Source organism: Gavialis gangeticus, unplaced genomic scaffold, assembly GCF_001723915.1.
Source record: "Gavialis gangeticus isolate Ggan-Ray unplaced genomic scaffold, GavGan_comp1, whole genome shotgun sequence".
Taxonomy (NCBI): domain Eukaryota; kingdom Metazoa; phylum Chordata; order Crocodylia; family Gavialidae; genus Gavialis; species Gavialis gangeticus.
In genome coordinates, this window is record NW_017729004.1 from 69,504,228 (window position 1) to 69,523,642 (window position 19,415).

Sequence of the window (19,415 nt, forward strand, 5' to 3'; positions counted from 1 at the left end):
AAAAAAAAAAAAAAAAGGGGGGGGGGGATGCTAGAGGCTGTACAACTCACAGAAAACTGCAACTTGCACCCAATCCACCTAAAAGACGACTTTTTAAAAAATACCGTCAATAATTTATGGCCTTGCCTCCAGATAGATTTAAATAATGCAGCTTTGATCAACACGGAACATCACTGGAGAAACCACTTGTGCTGGGGGACTCGCCTCTTCCCGATGTGCAGAGTTTCAAGCACAGGCTTCTGTGTCACTACTGATAATAAGCAATTCCTCTAGGCTTCTCAGTCCACGGACATCCATATTCATGTCCCTTCATTAGACTCATGCACCAAACCAATCTTTTTTAAGTTTAGTACATTGCTTAAAGTAAAACCTTTTTTTAATTTTAAATGTATTTTTTCATGCAATAAATTATCACAAAGAGCAAAGAAAATACTTGATTTGACATATTTTCTTGTTTCTCATACTTATTTGATTTTCCATGTAATTTGGCGCACAAGCTATTGGCTAAACTCAACTGCTGGTGCGAACCTAGATAACTCCATTGACATCAAAACCTGCTGGTGACTTTGGCCCTACAGATATTAATTACACAAAGAACTGTGCAAGTCTATTTTAAAAAAACTAAAATATTTTATCAATAGTAAATTTCTTCTTCTGAAGAACACAGTTGTCCAGGAAATCACAACAATATCATACTCCAATGGTCAGATTCTACTGTCACAGACACTAGTGCAACTCGGTTGAAAACTATGAAGTCACTCAGATTTCAATTGCTGTAATGAAAGGATAACCAGGTCACAATTAAAATTTACCTCTAAGTGCCTGGGACAAAATCCCAATACTTCAGAAGAAATGAGTTTTTCTTATCAAGGACATTTGTCTTCATCACCAAGACTTTGATCCTGTACCATTGAAGTCAATGGACACATTACAGTTTTATTTCAACAGGAGCAGAAGCAGATCCACAATCACCGCCCATCTGACAGGCTCTGCCTAAGGCACAGAGGAATAACAGAAGTGTTGCAAGACAGGGCAGAGGTATGCTGGAAGAGCTGTGTGTGGAGAAGCTTGATCAGTACCTGTCTGTATTATAGCAAGCCCAACCCAATTCTGGAATAACAGGAATGTTGCAAGGCAGAATAGAGATGTGTGGAAAAGCTTGATCCATTCTTGGCTATACTCGGACTAATTCCAGCCAAAGCTATCACTTCCTTACTTTAATGAACATCAAATTCATCCACAAAGTTACCGATGGTGTGAAATCCATTTTCCTTTTTATGAGCCAGTTACAAAAGAAAGGGGTTTTTAAAACTAAACCATTCATGAATGTATGTCTGTTACAAAACTAGCAATACTAGTAAATAATTTTTCTGTAACACTGGATAACTAAAATTATACTTTTTGAACTGTATAAGTTGTACCTTCTTTTTTCTGTAACTATAGTTTATACAAGGCTGAATACTTTTCTCCTTCCTCTGTAATGTGTTTTGTGAACTGATATGGTCTGAATATAATATAATTAAAATATATTGTTTATTGTGTAATTATCCATAGTACCTAAGGCAGCGGTTCCCAATCTCTAACAGACTGTGTACCACCAATTTAAAACAATAAAACCTTAAGTACCACCAGCAAATTTTTGTCATATAAGGTAATTAAACAAATCTGTTGACGCATACCACTGCTGGGTTGTCTGTGTACCACTAGTGGTACCTGTACCACAGATTGACCTAAGGCAAAGTATCTAAAATAAAGTTTGTACTTCCTAAAAAAATCATAGAATCATAGGGCTGGAAGGGACCCTGAAGGATCAGCAGGTCCATGAGCAGGAAAGACATCGGGTCAGGTGACCCAGCCAGGTGACCGTCTAGTCTTCTCTTGAAGACCTCTAGGGCAGATGATTGAACCACCTCTGGAAGGAGCTTGTTTCATAATCTGGACACCCTAGTTGTGAAGAAGTTTTTCCTAATGTTCAGCCTGAAGCTATCTTCTAGGAGTTTGTGGCTGTTGTTTCTATTTTTACCCCAGGGCACCCTGGTGAATAGTTGTTCACCAAGCCCTTGCTGTACGCCTCTGATATAGCAGTAAGCTGCAACGAAATCCCCTCTCAGCCTTCTTTTCTTTAGACTAAAGAATCCAAGATCCCTCAGCCTCTGCTTGTATGGCTTGCCATGCAAGTCTCTAATCATACAGGTGGCCCTTCTCTGGATCCTCTTGAGCTTTAGCACATTCTTGTTGAACTGCAGCACCCAAAACTGGAAGCAATACTCCAGCGGTGGCCACATCAATGTTGAGTAAAGCAGCAGAATCACTTCTTTGGTTTTACTGGAGATGCATCGATTGATACATACCAGAGTTGTATTGGCCCTAGCGGTTACTGCATCGCATTGCCAGCTCATATTCATGCTGGGGTCTATTGTTACCCCAAGATCCCTTTCATTTGTAGTGCTGGTCAGGTTGTGTTGCCCAGCCTGTAGGTGTGCTGGGGGTTCTTCCTTCCCAGGGGCAGCACTTTGCATTTCTCTACATTGAACCTCATCTGGTTCCATTCTGCCCAACATGCCAGCCTGTCTAGGTCTGCTTGTATTTGCAGCCTATCTGCATGTGTGTCCACGCAACCCCCCTTATCTTGGTGTCATCTGCAAACTTGGCCAATGGACTTTTCACCCCCTTATCCAGGTCATTGATGAAGATGTTGAACAGCACTGGGCGAAGTACCGATCCCTGGGGTATGCCACTGCCCGCATCTCTCCAGGACAACACCAATCCATTCATTTGGACCCTCTGCATCCTACTCTGCAATCAGTTTCGCACCCACTTGACAGTCCCACAGTTGAGCCTGATATCTTCCAGTTTTCTGATCAGTACCTGGTGGGATACCAGGTCAAAGGCTTTCTGAAAGTCAAGGTACGTGATGTCAACTGCTTTCCCTCATCCAGGTGACAGCACCTGTTCATAGAAAGAAATGAGGTTGGTCAAACAAGACATGCCCGCAACAAAGCCATGCTGGCTGTCATTCAGTATCATGCTTTCTTCAAGTTTGTCACAGAAAGCCTCTTTGATGAATGTTTCTAAGATTTTCCCTGGAATAGAAATTAAGCTAATAGGTCTGTAGTTTCCCAGGTCCTCATGCTTCCCCTTCTTGAAGATGGGCACAACACTGGCCCTCTTCCAGTCCTCTGGGATTTCTCCAGAGGCCCATGATTTTTGAAAGACCTTTGCCAGGGGCTCTGCAATTACTTCGGCCAACTCTTGCAGCACTGTTGGGAGGCGTTCATCCGGTCTTGCTGATCTATATGCATCTAATTCCTTTAATTGATCATACACCAGTTCTATGGAAATGGTGGGAATGGTGTCAATCCCGCTCTGCTCATTCTGTGCCCTTCCTGGCGTGTTGTTCCCCTTGGTCTTGTGCAAGACCGAGGCAAAGTAGTCATTTAGGAATTCTGTTTTTTCCTGAGTGGTAGTGACCAGGTATCCTGAGGCATTGAGCAGCAGCCTCACACTCCCATGTTTTCCTTTTACTCCCTATGTAGCTAAAGAAGGTCTTGTTGTCCTTGATTCTTGTAGCTAGTTTTAGTTTGGTTTCTGCCTTAGCTTGCCTAATCTGGTTTCTACAAGTACAGGCCTTTGTCAAGTAGTCTTCCTTAAAGGCTGTCCCAAGCTTCCATTGTTTATATACCTCTTTCTTTTTTTGGAGGAGGGCTGCAACTTCCCTGCTTAGCCAAGAGGGTTTTTTGACCCTTCTGCTACTTTTTATCTGTAAGGGAATATCCTAACGTTAGGTGAAGAACACCTAAAGTTAGGTGAAGAGCATTGGGGAATTATCTTGTTTGAAATATTAAACATAAACCCTTTCAAAAAAGAGCACAGGGAGTTTTATGGCTATTTGCTAGGGACCTAATCCAGCAAAACATACCCTCATCTCTTATAGACTTCACTGAAGGGAAGTTAGGGGTACAGCCTCTGAATGAGAACTTCCTTGACCTTAAATGCTGGAAGTGTGAAAGGAACAATGGAAAAAAGTTTGGTCATATCTAGTTCACTTTCCCTTCCAGCATCTACTCTCTGCCACTGTGTGACACAGGATACTAGGCAAGATGGACTTATTGTCTGACACAGTGGATGCGTCTACACAAGATGCTACATTGGCACAGTGACAAGCTACAGCAATGTAGCTCATTGTTATGATGACGTAGAATCGGTGGGCATGAGCAATGAGCTACTGTGCAGTAGTTTGTTGCTACTGTGCAGTAGGGCTGAAAACAACCCATGTGGCGCCAGAACTGCACAGTACCACTGGTTGCTGTGCAGTCATTTAGTACTTGCTAAAAGCTAAAGCAAGTACTAAATGACTATGCAGTAACAACTGCGCATTCAGGTGCACATGTAGACATGCCCAGTAAATGGCAGAACTTGTGTTCTTAAAGTTCATAATTCTTACTTAATACCTTTCAAATTGGGCTACGTAAAAACTCCCACCCCACCATTGCCAACCACTTCCAGCTAGGCTTAATTATTAGAGAAGACTTGAAGACTAGTCCCCCAAAGGAGCTAAAGAAATTAGTTCAGTTCATTCCTGAACTTAGTGGCTGTAAGGAAAATATCTGAGATCCCCTGTGAGGGTTTTATTTGCTCAGCATTTCTGCTCAACATGTCAGTGAGGCTCTTCAGATCATGAGATGATTTGGGCTCCAGTGATAGGTAAGTGCTCAACAGTCTGTTTTCTATCAGATTGAGGGGGTGCAATCTCTCAGCATTTTCAGTGCTTGAATGAGACAGGGAGATGGCCAAGAGTCCAGAAACGATAGAAGTGAAATTGACAAATCAAGGGATTTGCTTAGCCTTTGTGAAAAAAGATCATGATGTAGAGGTGTTTCTTTATGCTCAATATGCCATGGATTGCCAGATTAAATGTCCTGTGCCAAGTTTAATCAGGTGTCAAAAGTATAGGATGTAGACATTCCTTCCTTCATTTGTGCACTCAGTCTTGGACTACTACAATGTACCCTGCACTGGCTCCTCTTATTCCAGATATCAGCTACAGTTTGTAAAGAACATTGCTCCCAGCTTAGTTAGTGATATTGACTATACACAAGATCTTTGAAGTCTGTGCTAGCTTCCAATTTGCCTCTAGGTATAACTCAAAATGTTTCTATTGATCTATAAAGCCCTGACATTGTGACAGTTGAGATTAGCCAGGGCACACCCTTAACATTTGAATGTCTGGAAAATTGAAGTGGTCAGTGAAGAGCATTTTGCTCTGCAATCTGCTTCTCGTTCTGGACCATCAGAGCCTAACTAAATCTGTTGCCTAACAGAGCATGATATCAGCCCATCTGTGTACAGACTTTTCTTTGAAAGGATGATTGCAGAAAGCTTTATTTGGGGGCAAGGTGGGACTTTATTAGGCAGTTTATTTAGAAATTGTGGAAGAGGTACTTTGCACAATGCCCAAAATAGTTAAATAAAAAGAGTGTGCTGGATCCTACCATTACATGTGCTTTCCTGCCTGACTACTTTTTACACATTTCTGAATGATCCCACAATTTGGTGATTATGTCATTCGTCATACTTTTATTTCATCATACCTCCAGAGAAGTTTGTCCGGAGTTATTCACACATTAAATCTTGCTTTCTGCAACTTCTAGGATGGAAAAATATACACCCCCTCATCTCAGTATATGCAAAATAATACAATGTGTAAATTCTGTAAAGCTCATAAAAGAGAATTTGCATGATAATATATGATTTTATGACCGTTTATAGGTCTGTCAAGATCCCAACCTCCATCTGCCTCAGGCATTATAATGATGTCCAAAGTGCAAAATTTTTGTGCAGAACAAACACCTGTTTAGCAGCCACAGAATATCCACAGGGAAAAGAAGGATATGCAGAGACAAGTATGAAAGACTCGAACAGAGGCTGGTCTTTGCAGCCCCCATGATCACTACACATTTGAAAAACAATAACAAATTCCCAACTTATAGTAAAACTTGGGAAGCCCTTAAAGAAAAGTTCTCAGCGAAAAAGACCGCCCCCACATTTTACAGTGATGAAAATTTACAATTAAAGGTTTAAGTTAAAATGACAGCAGAATGGAGCAAAATATTCAGTATTATATCAGTACTCACTTGCAGACTAGTAGTGCATTATCCCTTTAACTGGTTTTGAAACATGGGTACTTGGAGAACAAATAAAAGTCCTGATGCATGACTAAAAAAAAAGAGATTGTTGTTTATTGTTTTGTACCTTAAGACAGAACAACGTGCTAGGCTATTTTCTGTTAAGCAATAAGCATGTTAGTAATGTACTTCAAAGCAACATAAAGTGTGATTTGGAACATGATAAGATAATTAGTCCAAAAACAACATAAATTGTTGTAAATGTAACAGGTGAGAACTTTAAAGTTATTGTGCAACAAGTTTGCATAGATTGAAAAATCATAAAAATGTGAAAGATGTAAAACAAATAATCAAACCAAGGACGTATTTCTAAATAAAATAGCATTTTCATTTTCCTGGTACTTTTAGTCTATCCCAATAATTTGGAGAATAACAGAAAGCAGGAACATATTTTAATTAGGGAGAATGACTGACTGGTTCCAATTTATGTTTTCTTTCTCTCCTTAAGATTTTTGTACATGGAATTTTATTCAATTTTACATACTTTCATGTATGGGCAGAATAATTTAGGTTAATCTTTTACTGTAGCCTCATATTATTGTTAAGGAAGCAGTTTATCATTTAATGGGCGTGTCTATACAAGACACTTTACTGTGCAATAGAGCTAAGTACTACACAGGAGCACCTGCATCTACATGTGCAGCAGTCAGAGGGAGCCCTAGGTTCCCCATGGGTGCCAGCCCAGCCACTGGCAGGGAGCATGGGGCTCCTGGCAGGGACTGGGATATTGCTCCCTGCCCTCGAGAGCTGCTTACTGCTAGGGTAGGCTCTGCCACCAGAGTCTGAGTGGGGACAATGTCCCCCTGCCCCAGCAGCAAGGAGCTCCCAGGGGCAGGGAGTAATCTCCTGTCCCCTGCTGCCCAGCTGACCAGGAACACATTTGCTTCCAGCTGGCTGCGTACACGTACCATACTGCACAGTAAGTAATCGAGATAAAATTTGCTACTTGTATTTACAGGTTACAAATTTACGTGTGATTAGAGCAAATTACCATGCAGTAAGCATCTGCACGTGTAGACAGTGACGCCTACTGCGTACTAATTAACCCTAATCTCAAGTAAAACATCTCTTATAGATGTGCCCACTGAAAAAGACGTTAAAACCAGACTGGGCAAGTGAAATTATTGCTGTTTATTTTGAAATCCTGTGGGAAAATTTCTGCACAATGAAGCAATCCCTGTACTGATTCCTCTTTTTCTTCCACTGCTGTGAGAAACTTTCAGGACCCTGTTGAAAACCAGGTAAAAGGTTCTTGTTTTTAGTTCATTCCCTTGCCTTTATGTCCTCATCATTGAAAGCACTTATTGTAGACTACAGTTACTTTCTGCATGCATTGAGAAAAACAGAGGAAGTAAAAGGTCATAGAGGTGAGCATTTATACAACATTCAGAATAGATCATTTATATAGAAATCATGAACAATGCATGCCTCCAGAGGCTGGGGGGGAACGGTGACCACCCGCAGGCAGCCACAGCGCTGTCGGCAGCGGGGACGTGGCAACAGAGAGTGGGGACCGCCCATAGGCTACCGTGGTGGTGTCGGTGGTGAGGCGGGGGGGAGTGGCGAGTGGCAGGCGGTGAGCGGGGACCGCCTGCATTTGGCAGCAGCCACGTTGGCAGTGAGGGGTTGGGCAGAGACCGCCCACAGAAGCCAGCAGCCACTTTGGTGACAGTACATCTCGGGGTGGCACATACCCCCTGGTTCCCCCTATACATCACCTATGATAGAAATGGTAATGTAAGAGTAATGTAGCCATGACGACCCAGAAATTATTCAGGAGGCAAAGATTTCTTAGGGTGATATCTTTTATTAGACCAACTGTGTAGCTGGGATAGAGTTAAGACAAGCTTTCAAATGCAACATATTTTTCATCAGGTCTGATCAAAGTAAGCCAGCCACAGCACAGTAAAGAACAGTAACAGGAAGGCTTGAAAGAAATTCCCAGCGGTTGCAGACAAAGAATGACTTGCATTTGAAAGCTTGTCTAACTCCAGCCCAACTACACAGTTGGTCCAGTAACAGATACCACCCAAAGAAATACTTGCCTCTCACATTTATGCAGAAAAAAAATTAAAGATCACTTACATACTTACAATTACTCTTTAAAAAAGACTCAGATATTTAAAGTAAGAGGGCTTTTTTTATGTAGTTAGGCACCCGGAAGCTATCAAAATCAAAGGGAATTAGACACCTAAATACTCTTAAAAATCTTGCCTCAGAAATCCTAAGTTCCACTAACTTTGAATAAATCATTAGGGTGCTTTTTTATAATTGCTGGCACTGGGTGCATGCAGACCTTGGGGCAAAAGGCGAGGAAGGGTTCGGGGCTGCACTGCCACAGCAAGGATCTGGCCCCTTGCGGCTCCCCCACCATCCACCCTTGGCACGCCAACATTTTACGAAGTGAGGTTTCAGGTGTCTTTGTCATTCTGCCCAAAATGTTGCTGACCCCTGCTCTATAACATATTTGCTAAAAAAATCCAGCACAGTTGCAGGGCTTTCTAAGCAAATGCTTACCAAGCCTTTTGTTTGATTCACAATATAGTCATAATATTAAAATTAGGTATACAAGGTACCTAGGTTGCAAACACTTCCCACTTCCCTCTTATCCATTCCATTATACTAGTGAGGAAACCACTTTACCTCATCAGAACCAAAAAAGTTAATTGCCTTGGGTCCCCTAAAAAAACGAATCTAATCCTGTGCGTTCAGGATTAGGATTGTTCTCATTCCTTTGATATAGAAAATAACATAAGATGTTTGCACAAAGGATGGAAGACCTTAATGATCAAATTCTTTAGTCAGATGCATAAACACAATTTCCACTGAAATTAATGAAGTATTTGAAAGCAGAATCTGGCCCCAAATTAGAATTGTAATAAGTATAACTGAAAGTAACATATTCCCATATTCTTTACCTCTCAGTGCACTAACTGTTCTTTGGGCATATCCACCTTATTAGAAAACAGGAATGGGAAGCTTTTCTCTGGTGACCTGCAGATTTAATGCCTGGGTGTCAGGAAAAGGACAAGTTCTTAATGTTCTGGACCTACATTCAGGGACAGTACAATCCTCAAATATCAAGACCCAGCTTCTTAAAAGGTGACTTTAAATATGGTATTCCACATTTCTTTCTTTCTTAGCAAGCTCAAGATAACATTTCCTCAATTAACAAAAAAGAAAAAGTGGGGAAAAAGTTTATTTTTCTTCCTAATTATCTGCACTTCTAATACAGCCTTAGATCTGAAAGTCATGCATTAGTCTTTCTGCTTCATGCATCTTCATCTGTAATAATGATTGGGCAATCAGTGATCTAGTTAATGTTTTGGCGGATCAAGTTCCTGGAAAAAAAAAGCAAACACAATGTAGAATAAAATTAATGTATTAGTTATTTTATCATAATGCACCTATCCAAAATTCTGCTCACATTATTAATCAATAAATCCAAACACACTGGATCAATATAAAAAATAAACAGAGCTCTGTAAAACTCATCATTTTTTATCCTACACCATCCTATAATTAGACCTATATCAAAAAAGCAAAATAACCCTTCAAAACCATATAAACTCAGAATTAACATTACACCTGTCACTATATTTAACTCTATCTCTCTTCTAGGAAACACCTAAGGAACAAGTTTATCTTGAAGCATTAACCTGGAATGTAGCCTACGGAATTGCATTCCAGAGCTGAGCCCTTCATTAAGAATGACCTGACACTAATGCCCTTCTGTTTAAAACAAGGGAGAGGTAACTTGGAATCATTAGCTGAATACAGCCTCCCCAGTAGCACATAGTGAAAGACAGTCTCTCAGCCATGGACAAAACATTTGGGAATGTACAGGTCAAAACCAGTGTCTTAGGGTGTGGACAGATGTAGCACTTACAATGTTCTAAATACGCTTTAACCCCCCCGGACTAGGGACAGAAATTACACGTAAATCGGTATAGTTGATCAGAAACCCGTTAAATCCATAACACAACAAAAGTTCAGTGCACATAGACTGGTTTCAAAATGGAGGACACCAGTTTAAGATAGACCTGGATGGATGCAGTATTAGACTAAACAGATTTCAGTTAAACTGGTCTATGGAACTCCGGTCCCAGATCCCCTCCCGACTCCAGTTAACCCGCAGTTCCCCAGCATCCCAGGATGCTTTGAACTTTCCCTGTAAACCCCTCCTCGCAGGGTGGTCTGCTAGAACACGGCTCACACCCTGCTGCTCCAGGCCAGCACCTATCTGGCCCCACCTCCGGGCTGTAACAGAGCTCCCACAGGTGCGAGTGGGGAGCAGACCTCTGGCTGGTGCCCCCACCCGTAGCCAGGCATCTTTCCACATAGGGGGAGCCCCTGCCTTGGGGGGCTTTCCTTGCTCTGGGGTTCCCCAGCCTGGGGGCTACCCAGCCCTAGGGAGCTGAGGGGAACCCACCTCTTGCACCTGTGTGGGCAGAGCCAAGCAGTGTCTCACTGAACCAGGGAAGGGGAAGGGTGGGATTACCCTTGGCTCCCTGGGGCAGGGCAGTTGCAGGCTGGGGGACCCCGGGGCAAGGGGTAGCTGCCCCAGGCAGGGACTCCCCTATGCCCCCATACCTGATTTCATGAGCAGGCACCTTGTCCGGGGACTCCTCTCCCCTCCCACTTGTGGGTGTAGAGCCCAGCTGCACCAGAGAGGGGGAGGGGACAGCAGGGGGTTGGTGTCATGTGCTGGACAGCCAATTGGGGATGGCCCTGCTTGGCTGAGCTCCCAATTGCCAGCAGGCTGGGATGCACGTTCTAGCACCTCCCAGCATCTGGCCTGGGCCAGTGCAAGCATCTGGCTGCCTTTCCCAAGTGAAAAGTGAGTGTCAGTTCAGTTTGTTGTTGGTCCAATTTACGCAGCTTAGAGAAACCTGTGAATATTGAATCAATTCCACTTCGGGCTTTTTGACTGTCTGTACTTAGCCAAGAGTCTACATGTACAGGCCACTTTAGACCAGTTTAAACTTCCTGGAATGTTACAAAAGCACACCAGGAAAATCAGGTACTATTCTAAGCTGTTCCTCCATGGACTGGTTCAGTGTTATGTGCGGACACAGAGCATTCCATACCTGGTGTCCACTCAGTCCTCCAGACATCCCAAACTGCACTGCTTCTCACACTTCCACACCTAAGCAATGGGGCTGCTCTGGGATATAACCAGCACTTTATTGCCTAAAAAGTTATTGGTTTCAGAGACCACCGTTTGCAGGGGTGGGGAAGCAGAAAGCCTTTTCATCCATTTTAGTGCCCTGCTAAAATGCTTATTTGAGGGTAAGAGGGTAGCCAGGTTCCAGGAGTGGGAGGTTCTTTGTAGCCTCCTGCTTGTGGCGGGTGCTTGGTTGTGCCTGTAGCAGTAAACTCTTGTCAAATGCTGCGTGACTGTGGGGGAAATAGATCCATTGCACAATAGACGGGCACTTAATAGAATAGAATAGCTGTCAATTCCATGCTCAGTGGGTGTATCTACATGTCGCCATATGGCAACATTATTACTGTGCCATGTTTTAGTATTTCCTTTAGGAAGTACTAAAACACAGCACAGTACCTGCCCATGTTGTGCCATATCGGCAGTGCACATGAAGATTTCCCACTACGTTGCTGTAGTGGCAGACTATAAGCAGGGAGGGCACTGCTACAGTGATGTAGCTAGTGATCATGTGTAGACACACATGATCGCTTTGTCACCACAGCACGCTGCAAGGTGATGTAGTGCATCACTACATTGCTGTAGGGCACTGTGTAGATGTGCCCAGTGTGAAATAAATTAGTCCATTATCTGTTAACTGTTCCTCTTGCAGCCAGCCCTACAGGACAAGTTCCACATTGCACACACATCTCTATGCAATTGCTGACAATGCAAGGTACTTGAGTGCTTGGCAAAGCAGAGGACTTTTTGTAGGGGAGGGACCCAAAGCACCCAGTCCTCAAAGAACCACAAGCAGGGCTCCAGACAGTCCCCCAACCCCAGGCAACCCCTCTACTCCAACCCCTGCCCCACTCCAGGTCGTTCTTCTCCTCTAGAGGAATCCTGAGGAAACTCCAGGCACTGACTCCTGGAAGGCGTGATGTTCTGAGTACTCAATCACCCCTGGTGGCATTCTGGCAGCAACACAATTCTAAAAAGTAAGGGCTCTACTTAGAACCATTAGTACTAGTGTAAAGGTATTCGTTTCTGTGCAGGGACAAATTGTGAAGTGGTTCCCAATCAGTGACATTTTGGAATGGTTCATGTTTTACCTCCGTCTTTGCCCTTAAGCTGCATTTGTTAACGAACTGGCAATCAGTGCACGCCATGGAGCCATTTACTCTGTGAACAAAGCACAGTTTAAGGAGGTTGCTGTGTTCTCCACTGTGTGGAAATTCCAAATGGCTGTAGCCCCAAGTACAGCATGACAGTCTACAAGTAAGGAAAGTAGAGCTAGTGTGACAAGGTCTTCAGTTGTTGTCAAGCATAACTAAAAAGAGACCTCTTCACAATTCTTACTGTTTGAATATCCAGGAATATCTGGGATCCAACAAAGCCTCCAGGTTGTTGACCTTAGTGGAAATGGGTTCAAAGGAGCTGAAATAGTTTCTACTGCTTCTTCCAATTACTTCATTTTTACCTACACTTTGTCCCAATAAGTTCTCAACCAAACCCTGATCTATTTTGCACAATAGTGGGTCAGAAAACCACACAAGTGAAATAAATGTATTGCTCTGAGGACTACTTGCCTACAGAAAACACTGTAATCAACTACAAGCATCCTTCCTGAATACCTCATGGTCACACTGAAAGAGGGTGACAAAAATAATACCGTGCAGGAGAGACCCCTGATGGAAGAAAAATACTCAATACTGTCCTCTGGGATCATCTTTTAAACAGCAAATTATTACCAAAGGTTGTATTTTCATTAACTAATATAAAGTATAAGAGCTCTGCTGAACCATCAATGAAACAGCAATATGTACAGTTAGAATCAAGCAGCCATAGCTTTCACAGTGTCTGTTAAACAAATGTGCTATTTCATTTATACTTTGTGTGGTACACACTACTTGAACGTTTTTGAGTTATTGTATTCCACCAAAATATGCACATATACACACAGATATAGTTTCAGACATTTGGTTTAGCTGTCAGCCTGATAAGTGTGATTCCTAGAAGATCTAAAGTTTGGTTTGGATAATGAGTACATTCAACACATTTGTCAGGATTTACCTAAAATGTAGCACCATTACTAAAGCTAGGTAGAGTGTGGGATTTCTCTTTTTGCAGTAGCTTTCAAGATTTCAGGCTTTGTTTTCACTCTGTTGGAGCAGAACCCCTACATTTCAAAATTCTCAGTGAAAGAAACATCTGAAAAAAAGAATCATTACAAATTGAGCAAAATGTTGACTTTTTAAAAATTTGTATTGTAATACTGTGGCATCTTGCTTGGAGCAGAATTACTCATACCTTGGCTTTGGCATTAGTATTTAAAGGGTTACTCAATAAATAGACTTACAACCTGTCTCTGTATGCCTGTAAGCAAATGTAAATGGTACTTGCTTGGCCACAAGGTTTTAAATAGTCCCACCCAATGCCTGAGGTAGAGTGGAGTTTCAGTCATTAAGTAAATACATCATACATTACCTCATAGTATACCTTCAAAATACATTACTGTTTAGCATTAAAAGATAGTTTAGCTGTATGTGGTTTCAAAACAGCTTAGCAAGCAATTCAGAGGAAAAGCACAGTGTTTCTAGCCAAGGCATTCAGTAATAAGGAATTATACTAAATTTTCTTGAATAAAAAGCATTGTTTCTCCCAAAACCATATGTGGGAATTGGGATGCACATTATATGGGAGAAATATGGATCCCAAGGGGTCTGGAGATTTGGCAGGGTAAGGAGCCATGGCAATTAATGATACAACTGCTCCCCTGCCACCCAATCTCCAGGTCCCAGGGCAGCACTGTTGGGGGTGGGTGCTGTAGGGCCACAGTGCCCACCTGCCCAATGCTTTATTGGGATGAGCTGTGAGGAATAATTGAGTAGTCGTGTCACTACGCAGCCTTTGATATTCTTTTCTCTCCTGCCGCGTCTTTATGTCTCTTTTTAATTATCGGGAGTTGGATATAGTTTCATAGTTTCATAGATTAAGGGTCGGAAGGGACCTAGTAGATCTTCTAGCCCGACCCCCCGCCAGGGCGGGAGAACAACAAAAACCCCAAAAACAAGAAACAGGACTCAAATGAGTCCAGCCAGGTAGGCATCCAGCCTCTTCTTAAAGACCCCCAGGGTAGGGGCCAGCACCACTTCCCTTGGAAGTTGGTTCCAGCTCCTAGCCGCCCTAACTGTGAAGTAGTTTTTGCGGATGTCCAATCTATACCTCCTCTCCATCAACTTGTGCCCATTACTCCTTGTTATGCCAGCGGGCGCTAGGGGAAACAGCGTCTCCCCCAAACCCTTCTGGTCCCCCCTAGTGAGTTTATAGACGGTCACCAGGTCCCCCCTCAGCCTTCTCTTGTGGAGGCTGAATAGGTTCAGGTCCCGCAGTCTCTCACTGTAGGGTCTGCCCTGTTGTCCCCGGATCATGCGGGTGGCCCTCCTCTGGACCCTCTCCATGTTGTCCACATCCCTCTTGAAATGGGGCGCACAGAACTGGACACAATACTCCAGCTGTGGCCTGACCAGCGTCGCGTAGAGGGGGAGGATCACCTCCTTGGCTCTACTTGAGATGCACCTGTGGATGCACGACAAGGTCCGGTTAGCCCTGCCAACCATGACCTCGCATTGTTGGCCCATGTTCATCTTGGAGTCAATAATGACTCCAAGATCTCTTTCTGCCTCCGTGCTCTCAAGTAGGGAGTTTCCCATTGTGTAAGTGTGCTGCTGGTTCCTACTGCCCCAGTGCAGCACCCTGCACTTGTCTGTATTGAGCACCCTGCACTTGTCCGTATTGAATAGGCTGAGTGACAATCTTACCTGCTCACCCTGGGGGTTTTCTTCATAGGGCTCCTCGTTCCCTTTAACCCCATCCTTACCACATCCTGGCAGATGACTCATGCCTGCGTCTTGATTTTGTATAGACCGGTTCGCTGCTAGCTGTACCTCACTGGCTTACTGAAATGGAGAAGTGCCTAAGTTCAAATCAATCTCTCCAGGCTCTTTAGGGCCATGACATAAGCCAGTTCCTTACAGGTTTATAGAACAAGCCCCTTAGATCAGTCCATGCAAGAGTCTATACCATAGTTAGCTTAATTGAATGTCTCCCTGGTGTATGGGTCAGTCAATTTGTATCATACCCTTTAAGACCCAGAAAATAATCAACTTAAATCCATTTGTCCCTGGGTGCATGGGCAATCCATTTATATCAGTCCATTCAAGACCTACAGCATGATCTACTCATATCAACTTCTCCAGGAAGCAAGGGTCAGTCACCTTATATTAATCCATGTAAGATTCAGAGAACGATCAACTTAAATCAATTTCCCCACAGTTCAAGGGGAAACTCAACTCATATGAGTCCATTCTAAGATCCAGAGAATGATCAACTGACATGAATTTCTCCACATTGTATGGATCAATCAACTTGTATCAGTCCATTTTAAGGTCCCAAGAATGATTAAATGAAATCAATTTCCCTATGGCATACAGGTCACTCAACTCATTCAGTCCATTTTAAGATCGAGAGAAGGATTAACCGAAATAATTTTTTATGGGGTTGTTACCCTGCCTTAGGACCTGTAGGTCAGGGTCCACATGTCTTCTCACTCCCTGGAAAGGAGCTTTTACTCTTGCTGCCTCCTCAGTACATCCATTAGGGAACCCCACTTCATCAACAACAAAAAAGTTGGGGGGAAAAAAGAAAAAGACAAACTTTGATACCCATGTGGTGGCTGTTTCCTCACTCTCTCCACTGTATCTGGGCTTCTGTCTTCACTGTCTAACTGCCTCGCTCTGCTCCCCAGTGTGTCATGTCCTAAGTTCAGCTGGTGGTCCTCCAACCACCCTGGTCCATGGATCTGGTTACTTCTTCCCCATTGTCTGTGGGGAGATGATGGCTAAAAAAACCTCTGGCTTCACTCCCCTGTACTAGCTGTTCTCCAGTCAGCTGCCCTTCCCTGGGGCTGGAAATACCTGTTTTGGTGCTCCCTCCACCAATCCGGAGGAAGCACATGCTCCAAAACCGTATCTGCACACTCTCAACACTGGGCTGGCTTCTCTCCACACCTGAGGTAAATATTTCCTTCTGTCCCCCTCTCTTCCCCTCACAAACACCCCCTCCAACCAGATGACATAGCCTTACTTGCCGGATAAGGTCAGGCCACAGCTGGACTTGGCACATGGCCCAGACCTGGCATGCCAGATTGGGCAAGCATATGGGCTTTGTTCATGGCTGAATTTGGCACAATAGCCTAGAGCCAGTGTATGCATTGGATCAGTTACTTACCCAAACTTCAAAGTATTTTTTTCTTTAAGCCGTCAAAGAAGGGTACATATTATATTTAGGAGCATGTTATAGTCAAGCAAATAAGGTAATTAGTTGTTTCTGCAAAATTAAACCTTGTAAGTGACCCAAACTTCAATGGCATAATCATGAATAAACTAATTAACATTCATTTCCAACCTACATACCAAACCTTGTCATTTTGTCATTCTCCAGGCTACAGAAACATCTCTTTTACTGAAAATATTTAGCAGTGGGTGACTATGATGTCAGATCCATTCAATCGCTTTAAACAATATATAAAAGCAAATATTTTATGGACATGACAAATCTACTAGTGTAAATTCGGAAGGCAAATGTTAGAATGTTCTGTTTGTTCATTTTGTTTGTTCATTTTTGCCCTTCTTCAGCTCCATAGTTTTTCTCATTTTGTCCTCTTAATGCTGGGGGCAAAATGTTGGAATAGTATCAGTACTTTACATGGTTTTTTTAAAAGAAAAAGATATCCTTGCACAAAAACAGCATTGAAATGTGACTTACATAGTTGCCAACATCTGAATGTTATTTTCCATGGCTAACGCTCCAAATAAACTGTGATTTTGGCAAAAATATCAGGCTATTAGGATAGTGTCCCCCTCTCCTGTGTCTTAGTTCCACATCCTCCTGTCTGCCTGAATAGAGCGGGACCATAATATTCAACTTTAGCCAGGATGCTGGTATTGGAATCTGCTGAGACAGGGCATCAGTAAGTTAGTTCTGCACACTTCCTACCACCTGCCTTGATTCTTTCTCTCATTCACTTGCTAGACAAAAGGCTGCATTTGAGTGGGAGTAACTTCCTCTAATAATTCTTCCCCCTCTTACCTTTTTTAATCCACAAATCTGGCAGACTAGATTGACCACTCAGAACTTTGCTGTCTCCCTAGCTGGTCTCAACACAGACATTAGTACTTACAGAAAGAAAGGGGGAGAGGGAGGTGTTTGAGAGAGGAATCTGGCAGAATTCCACTTTGCACACTGGATTCTTGTGACAGGAAGATAATACGACGGGGAAAAATCTGAGTGCAGCATCTGAGATATTTACCAAGACTGTGAATACATGGATGGGATTACTTCTGGTTATGTCAAAAATGTTGGCAGATGTTAAATGGCCATGTGCTCTTTACAATATGTATTAATACTACCTACTGCCGTTTCTGTGGTAATGTTTTTCCAGGAGGCATACATTTCACTTTTGTAGATATTACAAAGTCCAGGGTTATTCCTGTTTTAGACGTATAGAGAATATCTCTGAGGCCTGCAATGTCTCTAATACCTAAATAAACTTTTCAAGTGTGCCCATTATGTCCACTATACTGTCTGCTTTTTATCTGTACCATATAGTATTCACATATTTGAAATTGTGAATGAAACAAACATGTTGTACTCCTTCTGAAAAAACCCCCATAAGCATCAAACAAAATGTCCTTCTCGGCAAACACAAAAAGCATGACTTTCATTTTGAACAAACCTGCAAGCAATTCCTGCAAGCAACTCCCAGTATCATTATAAGATCTACTAAAAAAAAATGAGTTACTGGAATTAATTTATTCAATAAGAATTTAATAATGACCTTTTTGTTCTTAATTACAAGAGTGGTCAGTTATTACTGTTAAACGAGTGAAAATTTTAAATGGAAATGAATGAGCATGTCATTTGCACACTAGACATAGAACAGAAGGTGTCTGTGGATATGAAAACTCTATTTTTTCTTTATGCTTGCTGAAAGTCCATGTTGTCAAAACTCTTCAGTAGAATATTTTTTGTGCAGTGATGACTTATTTAACGTAGATCACTTATTTCACAACAAGACAGAATGAAAATCTATTAATCTGTGCTTTTTCTAAAATATTTAGTCTCTGGGTATCTAAGGGTCTGATTCAGAAGCCATTGAAATAAATAGGAGTCCTTTGATTGACTTCAAGGAGTTCAGTTCAGGTCCACAATTCTGTAAAAGGTTTCTCTTGTTCACCGTGTGCAAGATAAATGAAGTCTGGCCAGTAGGTGGTATATGAGATTTAAAAGGGCTAAGCATAAATAAAGGAGTGGCACATTACCACTGACAAAGGAAAATAATTTTTACCAGTTACAGTATATAATTGTATGTATGCAGAAACCAATGTGGTCTTTTATTAACTTTTATTTAATTTGCATTATTGGAATCAGGTTTCCACGTTAAAAAGAGTTTGACACATTTATGAGTATTATGGTTATAAAATATCTGATTTATCTAGGTTGTTAAAAATAGTTTACATTTTTGGGGTTTTCTACATTACCCTTTGTTTATTGCTCATGTCAGTGCAGTTATGTTTTTTATGTGGTAGCAGCTCCTCCTAAGCCTTCATACCAAGTGGGTTTTCTCTCATTACACCTGATAAAAGCCTAACATAGTTAGAGGCATATAGTGCAATTTAGAATCTTCATTCTTTAGAATCCTATTTCCTGTCTAGCAAATGCTCTTTCTTATGGACTTTTATTGCTGATACTATTTTGGGCTGTATAAGAGGGAAAAATATTCTCTAGGATTGCATGAAGTCACTGCTTCTCAGTTTTAGTGCAGGAAGCCTGTGTTCCTGCTGTTGCCTTTGCAAAAGTGCTAGCTTAAAAAATTTGGAGGTTCTCATGGAAGTTAGTGTTGGGGGACCTCCAGCTATATCCCACTCTTATGTGTAATATTGAATCATACTTTTGCAACAGTTTACATAAATGTGTACCAATGTTGCTGTAAAGACCCAGCATCACTTTGTAATGTTATGTCA